Source organism: Mastomys coucha, unplaced genomic scaffold (genome assembly GCF_008632895.1).
Source record: "Mastomys coucha isolate ucsf_1 unplaced genomic scaffold, UCSF_Mcou_1 pScaffold22, whole genome shotgun sequence".
NCBI lineage: Eukaryota > Metazoa > Chordata > Mammalia > Rodentia > Muridae > Mastomys > Mastomys coucha.
The window spans coordinates 9,955,671-9,969,234 of NW_022196905.1; the positions used below are offsets into that span (position 1 = coordinate 9,955,671).

Here is a 13,564-nt window from a genome sequence, read left to right on the forward strand (position 1 = left end):
GGTCCCTCACATTCCCGGTTCGTGGAAACCCACGCTAGTAGGAAGCTGCTGGTCGGCATCCTACAATCTGGCTTTCTAAAACTTGATCTGAGCTCTCTTTCCTGAAAAATAACACACTACTTAAGAAAACTGGCAATACAAACTTAGACTTTGATCATTTACTAGCTGTATGACATTTGATAGCTTTCTTACCTCTAAACATTGTAGTGTTCTCATTTATAAAAAGAAATAGCACATAGGAATGTCTTAGGATTTTAGCATCCTTTGTAAGCTCATGACACATTAATTGATACATGGTGGGGTACACTGTGTTAAGGTGTCTCCATATATTCAACTGTTGATTGCTTACTCAAAGAGAGCTAAGTTCTAGCTGAATCTTGGCATTGTTATTCCTATGGCCCATCACTGGCCTCATATTTTGTAAACAGTCATCCTTCCTTACTCGCTGATTGGCTTTAATAAACATCTGACCGCCAATAGCAGTCAATAGGCAGGAATTGGAAGGTAGAAGTTCCAGGCTGAGAAAGGGACTAAGGGAGAAGAAATGAGAAACAGGGATTCATCCAGAGAAGCACAGAGGTAGTCAACCATAACAGTAACAGAGAGGTAAAGAAGTAGTCAAGTGGCGAGTCATAAGCTAGTTAGTTGAGTTAAACTTAGATTGAGACAGCTAAGAGTCTGCTAAAAGCCTAAGCTATAATAAATATTAATTCACCATTATTTAACCACTGGATAGGTCCAAAATGTCTCTATATAGGTACATAGAAAACAATAAATAACTGCAATACTACTGCTAAGTATTGTAAACATCTTAATTTTAAAACAAGAAAGGATTAGCATTCATACTTCCCCATTCAAACATCTATTTACATTGTAACAGCATGGACTTCCATTACTTCCTTTAGTTCTAGTCTTGAGACTGGGGTGAGGGATAAATATAAAGACAAGAAGCAGCAAACCCAAGGAAAGAAAAATACCCAATCACAGAACAGTGGTTCTCATTGCATGCCTATAAAAGAAGGAGAGTATTAGAAAGCAGTGGTAAGACCAGAAAAGGGGAAGGAGAGAGTATAAGTAACTTAACAGACAGGTTTTGAGGCACTTAGGCTTATGCCCCGACCTGGAGATTAACCAGGACTAGGCACCGACCCAGCAAACTGGCCTAGAAGAGGTAGTTGCTTCATATCCTCCTCCTGTTTCAAATGTTCTTACCTTGGGAAGAGTTAGGACAGATATCAGACAGAACGAGGGCAAGAACTAGATTGCTTCACTCCCACAACTGATCTAAGGGTTTTTGAAGTTTTACATAAAAAAATGAGATATGTATTATTAATGAATAAAGCAAGGATGTCATGAAAAAAAGCAATATAAAAATAGTAAAAACAATTACACCATCATCAATATTTTACTAAACACTGCAGTTCATAATTGATTGGTTCCACTGCGATAATTTTGTTGATACTCAAAACATTCTCATAACTACATTTATAATTTCCATTATATAGTAAAAGAAAACAGGTTCAAAAGTAACTTGGTTTTGAAATATTTTGGTAAGTAATTAAAATTATGGGATCTGAATTCAGACTTTCTGATCTACAGTCCATACTTCTGCTTCTATACCACACAGTCGTCTCTTCTATACCACAGTCTCTTCTATACCACACAGTCTCTTCTATACCACACAGTCTCTTCTATACCACACAGTCTCTTCTATACCACACAGTCTCTTCTATACCACACAGTCTCTTCTATACCACACAGTCTCTTCAATTAAAAAGTAAATTTACTCTCACAACTATTATTTATGTCTTTTTTTAATTTGGTTTTTCTAGACAGTCTCACTAAGTAGCCCAAGTTACGCATGAACATTTTTAACCTAAGCTTACATAAACTTACAACCTGCCTGCCTTAAACTCCCTGGAGCACAAGCATGGACCACCATACCTAGTTATATGCATGTTGTTAGGTGACAGGAATGATACATGTCTAATTACGAAAGGCTTTTTTAAAACTAGACTAGACTCTTCCTTAAGAGTAATGTAGTACACATTTGCATCAGTGTGATGTACTATATTTTTGGTTTTGTTTTTTAAGACAGAATCTGTCTGTGTAGAACTGTGTAGAACTGTGTAGAGCTGTCCTAGAACTCACTCTGTGAACCAGGCTGTACTCAAATTGACAGAGATCTGCCTGCCTCTGCCTCCCAAGTGCTGGGTTAAAAGGTGTGCACCACCACCACCTGGATATTGTATTCTTCATAGCAGAGAGGAAATCACTCCACTCCAAAAAGCTACAAAGAGCAAAATTCTACTGCTTTTAACAAGAAATGTGTTCTGAACTTGCTCTTAGAAGTGCTGCAGGTGTGGCTGCTGTGTCACATGTGAGTCTGGAGGTGGCAGAGAGAAGAAAAAGGCTATGTCGAATCTCAGTGTTCTGACTTATGAACATCTGGATGATTAGTAGCCTAACATTCCCTGAAAACACCAAGCCTGAGACAACCACCAGCCTGGCACCAGAAGATTTAGTCAGGGAGCTAGTCCAAGAGGACCACCAGCACAGCACCACGAAGGCCCAACAGCTCCCAGGACTGGAAGCAAACCAGAGATTCGAAGAACCCCACCTGGGACCGATGACCCCAAGCAGGAGAAAGCCTGAGATAAGGATACTCAAATGGGACCATTCTGGTGTACTAAGCAAGGAACACACCAAACTGGGCCCCATAGGGCCTGGACAGGGAACTAGCCTAAGATAAGCACCAGTTGGGCACCACAAAATCCTCAGGAGGCAGACCATGCCCAAGATAACCCCCTGCCGGGCACCATAATACACAAGTGGAGTATAGCACTCCAGAGACCACTCCTCAGATGACGCCAGGCTCTCAGAGACCCCAGGCACTACTAAGAGAAGCAAATGGTAGAGAAATGAAAGAGAAAGAGAAACAAAGGATGTGGGCACAATGAAGAGAGGCAGAACTGGAGACTCAAGGGTAGTGAGAAACAGCCTGATGTGTGTACCTGGTGATTCCACCTGGGACCATGGTGGGGTCCTGGCTTGTGCTGCCACTTGGGGCCATGTTTGTGTCTATGGCCCTCCAGCACCAGGGATCTGTTACCACCAAAGGTCAGGTGGATGTCTCTGGGCTGGGCTGCCACCTAGGGACATGTTTAGGTCTGATAGCTGTACAGAACTGGCCCCACCCTCACCAGCTGCAGTACTCAGGAGAGCGAGCCCCACACAGTGCAGGACTTGAGGGTGAGCCAGACCCCAAGGATGTGAGAGTGGGAGAACTGGCCCTACCATTCATCTTCCACCCACACACACCCTTCACCACCTGCGGCAGGTGGGAGACCTGACCTGACGCTGGGGTCATGAGAGCAGCTACAGCACTTGGGAGAGTGGACCCTGCACTTCACTTAGGCAGCACAGGAGCTGACCTTGGTGGTGAGGGCACGGAGGAGTCAGCCCATAGGGCATGGACCCCAAGGGCGTTAAGCATGGGAGAACTGATCCTGCCCTTGTCTGCCATGTGGTAACATAGGCATGAAAGTGAGCATCCCTATCCTGCCTTGCTTTGCAGGCAAGCAAAAAAGGCAAGAGCTAGCCCCAAGGTCATCAGAGCAGGAGAGCAGGCCCTCAACTACTGCAACAATCAGGAGAGCAGGCCCTGAACCTGGGCAGAACAGTACAGCTGGCCCTGGATGTGGGAGTTGTAGATGAGCTGACCCTGAGAATGAGAGTGTGGGAGAGCCAGCCCTGCCACTTGGCTGCTATGTGGTGGCACTGGCAAGGAAGCGATCCCCCTCCATTCCTTTTTGTTCTTACCACCATCGGTGGTGGGCAGGTGGGAGAACTGGCCCCCATGGAATCATGAGAGCAGGAGAGGTGGTCCTTCCCCTCACCTACTGCAGCATTCTGAAGAGCAGGCCCTGCAGCTTACCTGGGCAGCACAGTAAAGCTGACCCTGATGGCAGAGGTGCTGGTGGGCAGACTCCAAGGGTGTAAACATGCAATAATTGGCTTCACAACTTGTCTGTCATACAGTGACATGAAGAGAGAGATGATCCACTTCCTCACCCCTTGTCACCACCAATGACAAGCAGGAGAGCCGGCCCCAAGGTCATCAGAGCAGTAGAATTAGCCTTGCCCCTCACCTACTGCAGCACTCAGAAGAAAGGGCTCTGTACCTCACATAAGCAGGAGAGTAGAGCTGGCTCTGGATGTGAGGGTTGCAGGTGAGCTGGCCCTAGGGCATGAGGGCCAGAGAGCCAGCCCTCCTCCCTCTTGTCTGCTGGGCAGTGGTGAAGAGAAGGTAGACACACCTTCCTCCTCTCCCTCGTCCCACACCATCTTCAGGAGGCAGGAGAACTGAGTCATCAGAGTAGGAGATCTGGCCATGTCCCTCTCACCGGCTCTCACTTGGGAGAGCAGCCCCTGTACCTTACCTGAACAGCAGGGTAGAGCTGGCCCTGGTAGCAGGGTGTGCTAAGCAGCTCACGTGAGACCTCTCAGAATCAAATCTAGGGCTATGAACTGGCACACCCCAGCCAAGAAAACAAGGCCCTCCAAATCAACATGATCAAAGCTCTTATGAATTCCCAGAGATGGGCACAGTATACAGGGCCTGCACAGGTCTATACCAGGTCCTTTCCACACATAAAGCTTTCGGTTTAAGTTTTCCTGAATGTGAGAATGAGTGGGTCTCTGTTTCTTGTGCCTTCTCTTGGGCTCTTTTCCTTCTGTTTGTTTTGTTCTATTCTAATGTATTGGTTTTTATTATTACTATTTTATTTGATCTATTATTATTATTATTACATTATTGTTATCCCTGAGAAGCTTGTTTTCTAATAGAGACACAAAGAGTGTGGATCTGAAGGAGATGGGGAGGAACTGGGGGGAAAGAGGGGGCGACAGTAATCAGTCTATATTATGTGTAGGGAAAAAAAAATCTATTTTCAATAAAAGAAAAAAAGGATAACAAGAGGTAATGTTGGCAAAAATTATAAGTAATTGTAATATTAGAAATTTAAGTTGTCTTTTTTTCTTTCATGTGTGTTGTACATATGTTGGCACATATGTGTAACAGTAGGCTTGTATGTGAGAAAACAGAAGTTCCAAGGTTGATGTCAGGAATCCATCTTTCACCTTACTCACTGAGGCAAGATCTTTCAATCAAACCCAGAGGTCACTGGTGTGGCAAGTCTCCGTAACTACCTTGTTTGGGGATTCCCATTTGTGCATTCTCAGGTAGACTACCTAGCCTATCTGGAATTTACTGATTTAAGTGGGATCTGAACTCTGATCATCATATTTGTATATTTTAAACGTCTTATAAAATAACTGATAGTTTCAGGAACAAAAATTATCATAATTTATAATTTTAAGATTAAAACTAAATAATATTCAAAATGAAAATGGGAGACTCCTAGCAGTAGTACAGTAGTTACTAAAATTAATCCACAATTATAGGCCTACTTATCTCTAGAGGGTAAATACTTCAGGAAAAACCCAAAGAAATTTGGATACTTTATTCCTTCTTTGGATCACTGATATAACTGCATTATTAGCAAAACTTTTGCCAATCAAAGTGAAATTAGAACACTGATAATGACTTCTAGTGTTTTGTTTTAGAACAAAACAAATCCTAAAGTTTCTCTCATTCAAGTTTTTGAAGAATATCCTGTTCCTAAGAACCTTTCAATTGATGGTTTGTTATCTACTAGGGATCTTATCTTTAAATCATTACCTTAGAGAATTACAAATAATGCTTTTCTAACTTTTCATACCTTCTAAAGTCACTTTTGAAGGCAGTAAGGTCAAGTAAAATGAAGACTGAATATATTATATAGGCTACTAGATTTAATGAACAGGCCTTCTTTATCCTAAGCAGAGTGAGTGTCGAAATGGAAGACAGGCTGCTGAAGAGGTGGGCTTCTGGGGTTTGGCAATGAGGAGGAATCAAGAATTGGTAGCTCAAGGAAATAGGTGTGATGAACAGAACATTCATTTGGTACTTGAGCTTTCGTGGGAATGGGAGGATTGGCTTTACCAAGAGATCAGAAATACTAGAATTGCCTAAATACTAGAATTCAGGCAGTGGGTTAATCCTGAAAAGAACAGACAGCTACATTCTATGTCAAAAAGGTAGGAATTGTGTATAATTGGCAATTAGGTACATTTTTATATGGACTTTATATGTAGCTGGACTTTTGACTACTTTGTGGGTTCTTTTCTTTCGCCCTTCTCTAGCCCCCTTCTTCCACCCTTTCAAACCTCTAACTCTAAACAGAAGAGGAAAAAAGAACAGAGAGGAAAGTGGGCAACAATATCATTAGACTACTTCCTGCTCACTAGGGGCCTCAAGTTCCTTGGGGCAAGTCTGAGCTTCACTGTCAGGATTATCTAATTTTTCCTTCTTGTTTCACCTTTATGCACGACTACTTAACAAACAGAAACCAATAGCATCTAACAGCAACCAACCAACAACCCAGTCTGCCTCTTGGGGCCCTAGCATTATACATCTTCTGATAAGACCCCAGAATTCCAAATATCACACAATTGTAGACATTGTCTGCCACTGGAAAAATTATGGCCCTGCTAGACCATGAGGCAAATCATAGCCAGCTGCTGAGGACAATCTGAAGCAGCCCCATATCCCACACCTGGGATTAAAATAAAACCATATTCCTATAATGTTTCTGTGCTTTTTAGAAAGAAACCAAAATGTCAAAATTGTCACTACACAGAATCTCTGTGTCCAGCCTGAAGACTCCTTTTTAAGTTACTTTTGATCGTTCAATTCATGGTGATAAGAGTGGGGTAACGGAGTTGACAACTAAGAATGTTTAAGTGTTAACTCTATGTCAAATGATGCTACTATGTAATGCTAACATTCTTAGATGCTATGACTATAATCCTGCAGAACAGTCATATAATTGAGAGACACGTTTGAAAATGGGGGAAATATCCACACAGGTTTGTCAAAAAAAAAAAAAATGGGGAGTGTGGTGCTCACTCTACTATTCTTCCAACTGACCTATGGCTTACAAATCTTAACTAATAAAAGGTCAATGCCAGGAGGCTAGAAAGATGGTTCAGTGGTCAAGAGTCCTGGCTATTCTTGCAGAGGACCCAGGTTCAATTCTCAGCAACCACTTGGCAGCTCACAACCATCTATAATGATAGTCCCAGGGAATCCAACACCTTCTGGTCTCTAAGGGTATCAGACACATGCAAGGTACAAATAGACAAAACATACATACATACTATAAATTTATAAAAAAGCAAAGTCAATGATAACTGACCAAGAATTAAAGAATAAGTCAGACCGATGGGGGAAAACAGAGAGGTGGAGTTCTAGAAAAGGTGAACGGTATGTGAAAAGATTTAGAAGAAAAAGAATCTATTGCCAAGTACCACAAAGAATTCAACATGCCTTAGACAATTACATTATTTAGGAATAGGGGAGAATTGTGGAGTCTCTAAGGCTAAAAAGATGTTAGGAAAGGAACTCATATCTTAAAGGAATGAGAAATAATAATTTCATTTTAATTATAAAGCTAGAAATAATTTAAGCAGACAAATTAAATGATCAGATTTACCCTTTCTAAAATACCAATGACTACAACATTGGGGGGAAAAAAGACCAGAAAAAAAGCCGGATAGAAATATTACAATAAGCCAACCTCAGGTGCTACTGAAGTCAGTCTCTAGAGCAAGGAACTTCAATTATTGATGTATTAAGTGGTTCTTTTGAGGGAGGGAGAAAGAAGGCAGGGACAGACACACTTAGTATTTTCCTTCTCCCTAGGGGCTGTCGGGCATTATTCATTACTCCTTGCTACTACCTCCACACTGCTTTTGGTAAGTTCTACATATCCCTTTCTAACTTGTTTTTCTGAACAACTCTTACAGAGAATGGTAAAGCCAGCAAAGCATCTTCAAGCTAACTCTCTCCCCACTGAACTACTTGGCTCTCCAGACACAGTAGCTCACAACCCAGAAACTCACTCACATTGGCAATAACTTCATAATACAGTAATCACCAATCACACTGTTTGCTAGATGAGAAAACTGAACCCAAGAAACATTTAATAATTTCTCTAAAGTCACATGGACAGTAAATAACAAAGATGATCCTACCACTTTTTATCACCAAAAACATGACCTAAAACCAAACACAGTGGCACAGGTCTGCAGTCCTAGTACTCAGGAAGGAGAAGGATCACAGCAACATCCACAGTATTTAAAAATTAATTTTAAAGCATTAAAGTCAAAAGCGAGACCTACAGGAGAAGTAGAAATGAGAGTTGTATATAAAATATGAAAATTCTGGACATTTACTATATACATACTTGCATACATAAACTATTCAAACATTTGGCTTTTCTTGGTAACTTAGTAGGAGGTAGGGGTAGGCAATGTGTGAAGGTAGGATCACGCATGCTGAAGATAGTATTATATGTTTATTTCTAATTTTGAAAACCTGTAATAATCTGCAACTCAAAATATAATAATTAAAATTTACATTAATATAAGGCTAACATTTTAAGGGAAAGGTGGTATTTTTTTATGAATACATTTTATTTTATGTATATATGAGTGAGTGTTTTACCTGCATATAAGTCTATGTACTACATCTGCTGGTGTCCAAAAAGGCAAAAGTAGGGATCTGATCCCCTGGAACTGAAATTACAGACAGTTGTATATGTTGGGAACTGAATTCAGATCCTCTGGAAGAGCAGCCAGAGCTCTTAACTACTAAGACATCTCTCTAGCCTCTAAAAGGGTATTTTTGTTCAGATTTGTAAACTAAACAGACCAAAGCATATCTACATTATATCGAATTCTTTCCTTTTGCTTTGTCCTCAATTGCTTCCCCCAATAAAGAGAACTGCTAGATGAATTAAATATTTCTCTATTCCACTAAATAATATTTAGTGGGACTCCGTAACAACAGATCAAGCCCTCACCAGAATCATACCGATCATGAGTTTGAACAGTACTACTGAAACTTTGATTCAGACAGTCTTTTCTTTGGGGGGGTGGGGGGAAGAAGTCTATGTATTGTGTAACACTTATTTACATCCTTCATTTGATGTTATTTTAACAATCAAAATCATCTCCAGGCACTTCCAAAAGTTCTGTGAAAAACAAAATCATGCTTGGATAGCTATCATTTTAGATTTTAGAACTGCAAAACTTTAGAAAAGAAAGCCTCCAAATATGCTTGTTAATCATGATTTTTTAAATTGTTTTTAATTTGGATCTTTAAAAATGTTAACAATGTAAGATGGGATCCAAGGTTTCAATGACTGACCCTCAGCTCACCAAATTAACTCTTAAGGCCACCCAAGCCACTCAAGCTTTTTTTCTTCTTTCTCCAAATTTATACTGACACTACAAAATAGTCTATATGTTGTTTACAATGTTCTTTTTCATTCTCAAGATCAGCTGCCTAACCCAAATTGAAAAAAAAATAAACTGATTTTAAAAGAACATTTCAAAATAATATATTTGTCATGCTTTCAAGCATTTTCAAAGTTTTAAAAATATGTATTCTGTCTGCACAGAATCTCAGTCAGCACCTGTCCCTAATGTTGAAGGAATGTCTAGTTCCTGTCCAGTTAAAATAGCATGAGGTCAAATACATACACACAAGAATCTAAACAATTCCAATATCCAGCTCATCCCTACACCCGATGTTCATCACTTTACATAAGCACATCATAGGTCTTGTGCCAAGTAACCTGGAGATTCAAGTTCCTACCCTTCAGATTCCTTCCTCTGGTTTCTGCTTTGCTGAGGCAAGCAGAAAGAATGCCAACAATGACCTGTAAGGTCCTTTTCAATTTGATAGTCCAGTATTATCAAAAATACTTCTCTAACTTTTCACTGACTGACCCTTAGCTCACCAATACTCTTAAGGGCACCAAAGTGATTCATGCTTTTTTTCTTCTTTCTCCACAACCATACAGTCTAACAGTTGCTTACAATATTCTTTTTTTTTTTTTTAATTCTTGGGATCAGGATCTTACTCCCTGACCAATTTTTTTTTTTTTAAATTATATAAACTGACTTTAAAATAACTCTCCAAAAAGCTGTAATTCCACATCATTTATGTGAAGGAGCCACATTAAGTAAATGTTGAGATAAAAAGTAGATTAGTGCTGCCTGGAGGACAGTAGGGGTGAGGTAGAAAATCAGGAGTACAGAAGGGTTGAGGAGAGGGTGCTTAAAATAACATATGGGGCTTATCACACGTAAATACACCCAGCACTGCACTGACGGCAGCTTGTGATACAGTCCCTTCCCTACATTCACAAGGCCTTGGATTACAACCTCAGCAAAGCTTAGCAAGTAGGCAAAACCAAAATACCACTGGGCTAAAATGGGTGAACTTCTCAGGATGTTAACTCCACAAAGCTGTTTTTAAAAGAGTAGGAAAAAATGTTAATAGCCAACTTTACTGACAGGAAAAGAAGTATGATTAAGAATAGGTTCTGCAAATTGTCTTTCATGGTTTATGTAAGATCTAATTGTAATAAAAATTCTTATTCAGAAATACAATTTATCTTTTCCAAAACATAAATACATACAAATTTAATCCTCTTTTCCTAGTAAACTTTAGATAACTTTGCCAGTTGTAACTTTGAAAACAATGAAAAACATTTTAGAAAGCCAAATGCTGTAGCAACAATATCACAAGAACAAATTATATGAGTGTCAACAACAAAACACGGATAGTGTTTATAGGTTTTACTGTGAACAGACTGGTAACAGTTCTAAGGTTGCCAGAACAGTTTAAAACTAGCCAAAAACACAATAAAACTCTTAGCATCTAACGTCCTAAGCTACAACTATCAAGTACAAAGTGATCAATTTTCCCTAAGGGTAGTTAGTGTAGAGCACCAATACCTACTTCTAGGAACCCCAACTCACTGTACTACAGTCAAACAAATCCCATAGTTCCATCTGCTCCAGCCTGACTGCTAGGAAATCAAATAGTTTTCCAATTAGAGCTCCCATTTATAAAACTGAACGTCCATCAAAATCTGCAGCTTAAGTTATCACCTACTTCTCCATATACCACCAATAATGTATCATAATATCCTTTGCCCACTGAACCCGTATTAAGACGGGCCTGAGTTTGAGAACCAGAAATGAAATCAATTAGAAAACAGAAGTATCCCAATTTAATTCTTCGAAAGTAAAAAGATGTCTCTACAAAGACCAAAAACTAAACTTGGTTAAAAAGAAATCTTAAATACTTTATAACTCTAATAGACCAAAATTCTTTAATTAAAAAAAAAAAAAATGCCACCCTAAACCATACACCGACAGGCCAAGCGGCTAATTATAATGGTCAGGCAAAAGTTCCCAAACAACCCACAGAGAGCAGGGAAGGCCTGTCTTTGTATCCCTGCAGACAGTAGTTAGTAAAACTGAAAAAAAAATAAATAATAAATAAAAGAATTTAAACTAAAACGCAAAACTACAGCACAATGCCAAATTCTTCTGTGGGTGGGGGTGTTTTTATACTCCAAGAGGGGGGCCAAGGGCCTGGCTGAAAGAAGACAGGGAAAGTTTGGGCTCCGCGTCTACAAGGACTGATGGAAGTTGCTGGACCCGGATTCTGGAGAGGGGAGAGGGGCGAGGGGACTGGAGCGGCACCTGCGGGCGCCGGCAGGGACTGGAGCACGGCTGCCGGCCCGGATCCCGGAGTGCCGAGAAGGAAGTGGTGGTGGTGGGGAGGATGAAGCCTCGGCGCGGTCACCGGCTCGGAAACTCTGTCAGCCCCGAGCCCCGAGGAGACGAAGGGGGTGGGGTCCGGCCGCCCAGCCGGTCCCCGGGTCGGGGAAGGGTGTCCGCGAAGCGCGGGCCCGGAGCCTACCTGCGGTCCCGGGCGGCAGCCCCAGACGAGGCCTAGTGCACCGCCGCCTCCATCCCTCCTCGTCGCGCCGAGACTGCTGCTCCGCGGCCGCCGCCGCCGCCCTGCGCGCCGGGTCCGAGCCCGGTTCCCGCCTCCGCCCCGCGCCTGCGGGCCAGCGGGCCCGGGAGCACAGGGCCGCCCTCTCGAGCCCAGCGCCGCTCGGGGGCAGAGCGGCCGCGGCGGGCCCCTCACGTCTCGCCCGGGTGTCCTGTCAGCCAGCAGTCTCCCCCGGGTCCGCAGCGCCGCCTCCGCCGCTGCTGCCGCCGCCGCCTCTCCCACATCCCCGGCCTCCAGGGGAGCCGCCGCCGCGCCGCGACCACCGCCCCCGGCGTCTCAGCTCCCCACGCCGCCGTTCGCCTCACGCCACCGGCCCGGCGCGCCTGGGTCCGCGGAGAGCGTGCAGCAGGCCGCCGCCAGGCCGCCGCAGCCCCCAGCCCACAATCCACCGCGGCTCCGCCGGGGCGGGAGGGCCGCGGCCAGACCGGGAGTCGCCCGGCGGCTCGGACAGGGCCTGGCGCGGCCGCCGCGGAGCCCGCGTCCCCCGAGCGGGGACTACCCCGCGTGGCTGTCCCGCGCCTCCCCCTGTCGTCCTCGTAAAGGCAGAAGCCCTCTCGGAACTGCGCTCCAACTCGCACCGTTTTCCCCTCCCCCCCTCCGCCCAGGTTGTCCAAAGAAGCGGAGCGTTGCCTTCCGCCTTCCCGGGGCGAGCAGGCGGGAGCGGACCCCTCGCCCCCCAAGACCAACTGACTCCCGGCCGCCCACACCTACTAAAGCCCCAGCTCCCGCCTGCCCTGACTCCCTCGGCCCCTCATTGTAAACAAACATGGTTCCGTTTCCAAAAAATGAATGCCTTTCAAAGGTTAAAGGTCAACTCCAGATTACCCCCGGGCCTCCACTACTTAAGGCCTTTTGGGGCTACCCTTGTCCCCCAGTTCCCAGCTTCCAATCACCTGTCACATTTCTCAGGCGCATAAATCAGTTGTCCCTGCCCTTTAAAGATCTGAAAAACTTGGGTGTGTGTGCTTATTATTAAAATCTATTTGTGATTCCTAACAGCGTTTCCAATTAGGCTGAGTTCAGAGAGAATAGCGATTTTACTCGTAAAAGTACAATCTGCAAGATTACAATATATTTTTAAGTCTCCAAGTACCTTTGGTTGAGTTAGAAGTCTTGGGACTCAGAGCGACCAAGGTCTAGAAAAAAGGAAAAAAAAGCCTTACTCACTTGAGGGTCTTTATTGAAGATTTTACTCCATTTTGAAACTATATTTTGCCTACAAATAAATTTCAAAAGTCTGTTTTACAAAGCAAAAGTGAAAATGTAACTCAGTTAACTGGAAAAAGAAACTGATACAAGTCTTAATTTTAGCAAGTCACTGAAAATGGCTAACAGCTTTTGTTAATTTACTCACCAAAACGATATGGTTGAAGGACAGAAAGGACACGGGGAAGGGGAACACAAAAGATTAGCATAAAAAAAAGTTCTACACTATATTTTTCTGAATTCAGCTCTCTACAATGGAGGCAGGCACAGTGGAGCAGCCCTGTAATTCCAGCATTTTGGAGTGGAGACATGAGGATCAGGAGTTCAAGGCTATCCTCAGAGCCCACATGGGACACTCAAAGCTTGTCTGGG

The 13,564-nt window shown here is 43.0% G+C and overlaps 1 protein-coding gene and 1 non-coding gene across 3 annotated transcripts in view; one reads left to right on the top strand and one right to left on the bottom strand.

Annotated features, from left to right (window-relative positions):
• Positions 1 to 12,739, bottom strand: part of Vps54 (VPS54 subunit of GARP complex) — a 96,539-nt gene extending 83,800 nt beyond the window's left edge. Inside the window, exon 1 of one of the 2 annotated variants that reach the window (XM_031340486.1) lies at positions 11,891 to 12,739. The gene's annotated coding sequence lies outside the window, so the exon portion shown is untranslated. The remainder of the gene's footprint in view (positions 1 to 11,890) is intronic. The other variant, XM_031340488.1, reaches the window with a different exon arrangement.
• On the top strand, positions 2,339 to 2,472 carry LOC116071796. Its single transcript, XR_004111161.1, has one exon. It is a non-coding gene; the product is annotated as a small nucleolar RNA SNORA17 (small nucleolar RNA).
• Positions 12,740 to 13,564: the final 825 nt, after the last annotated feature.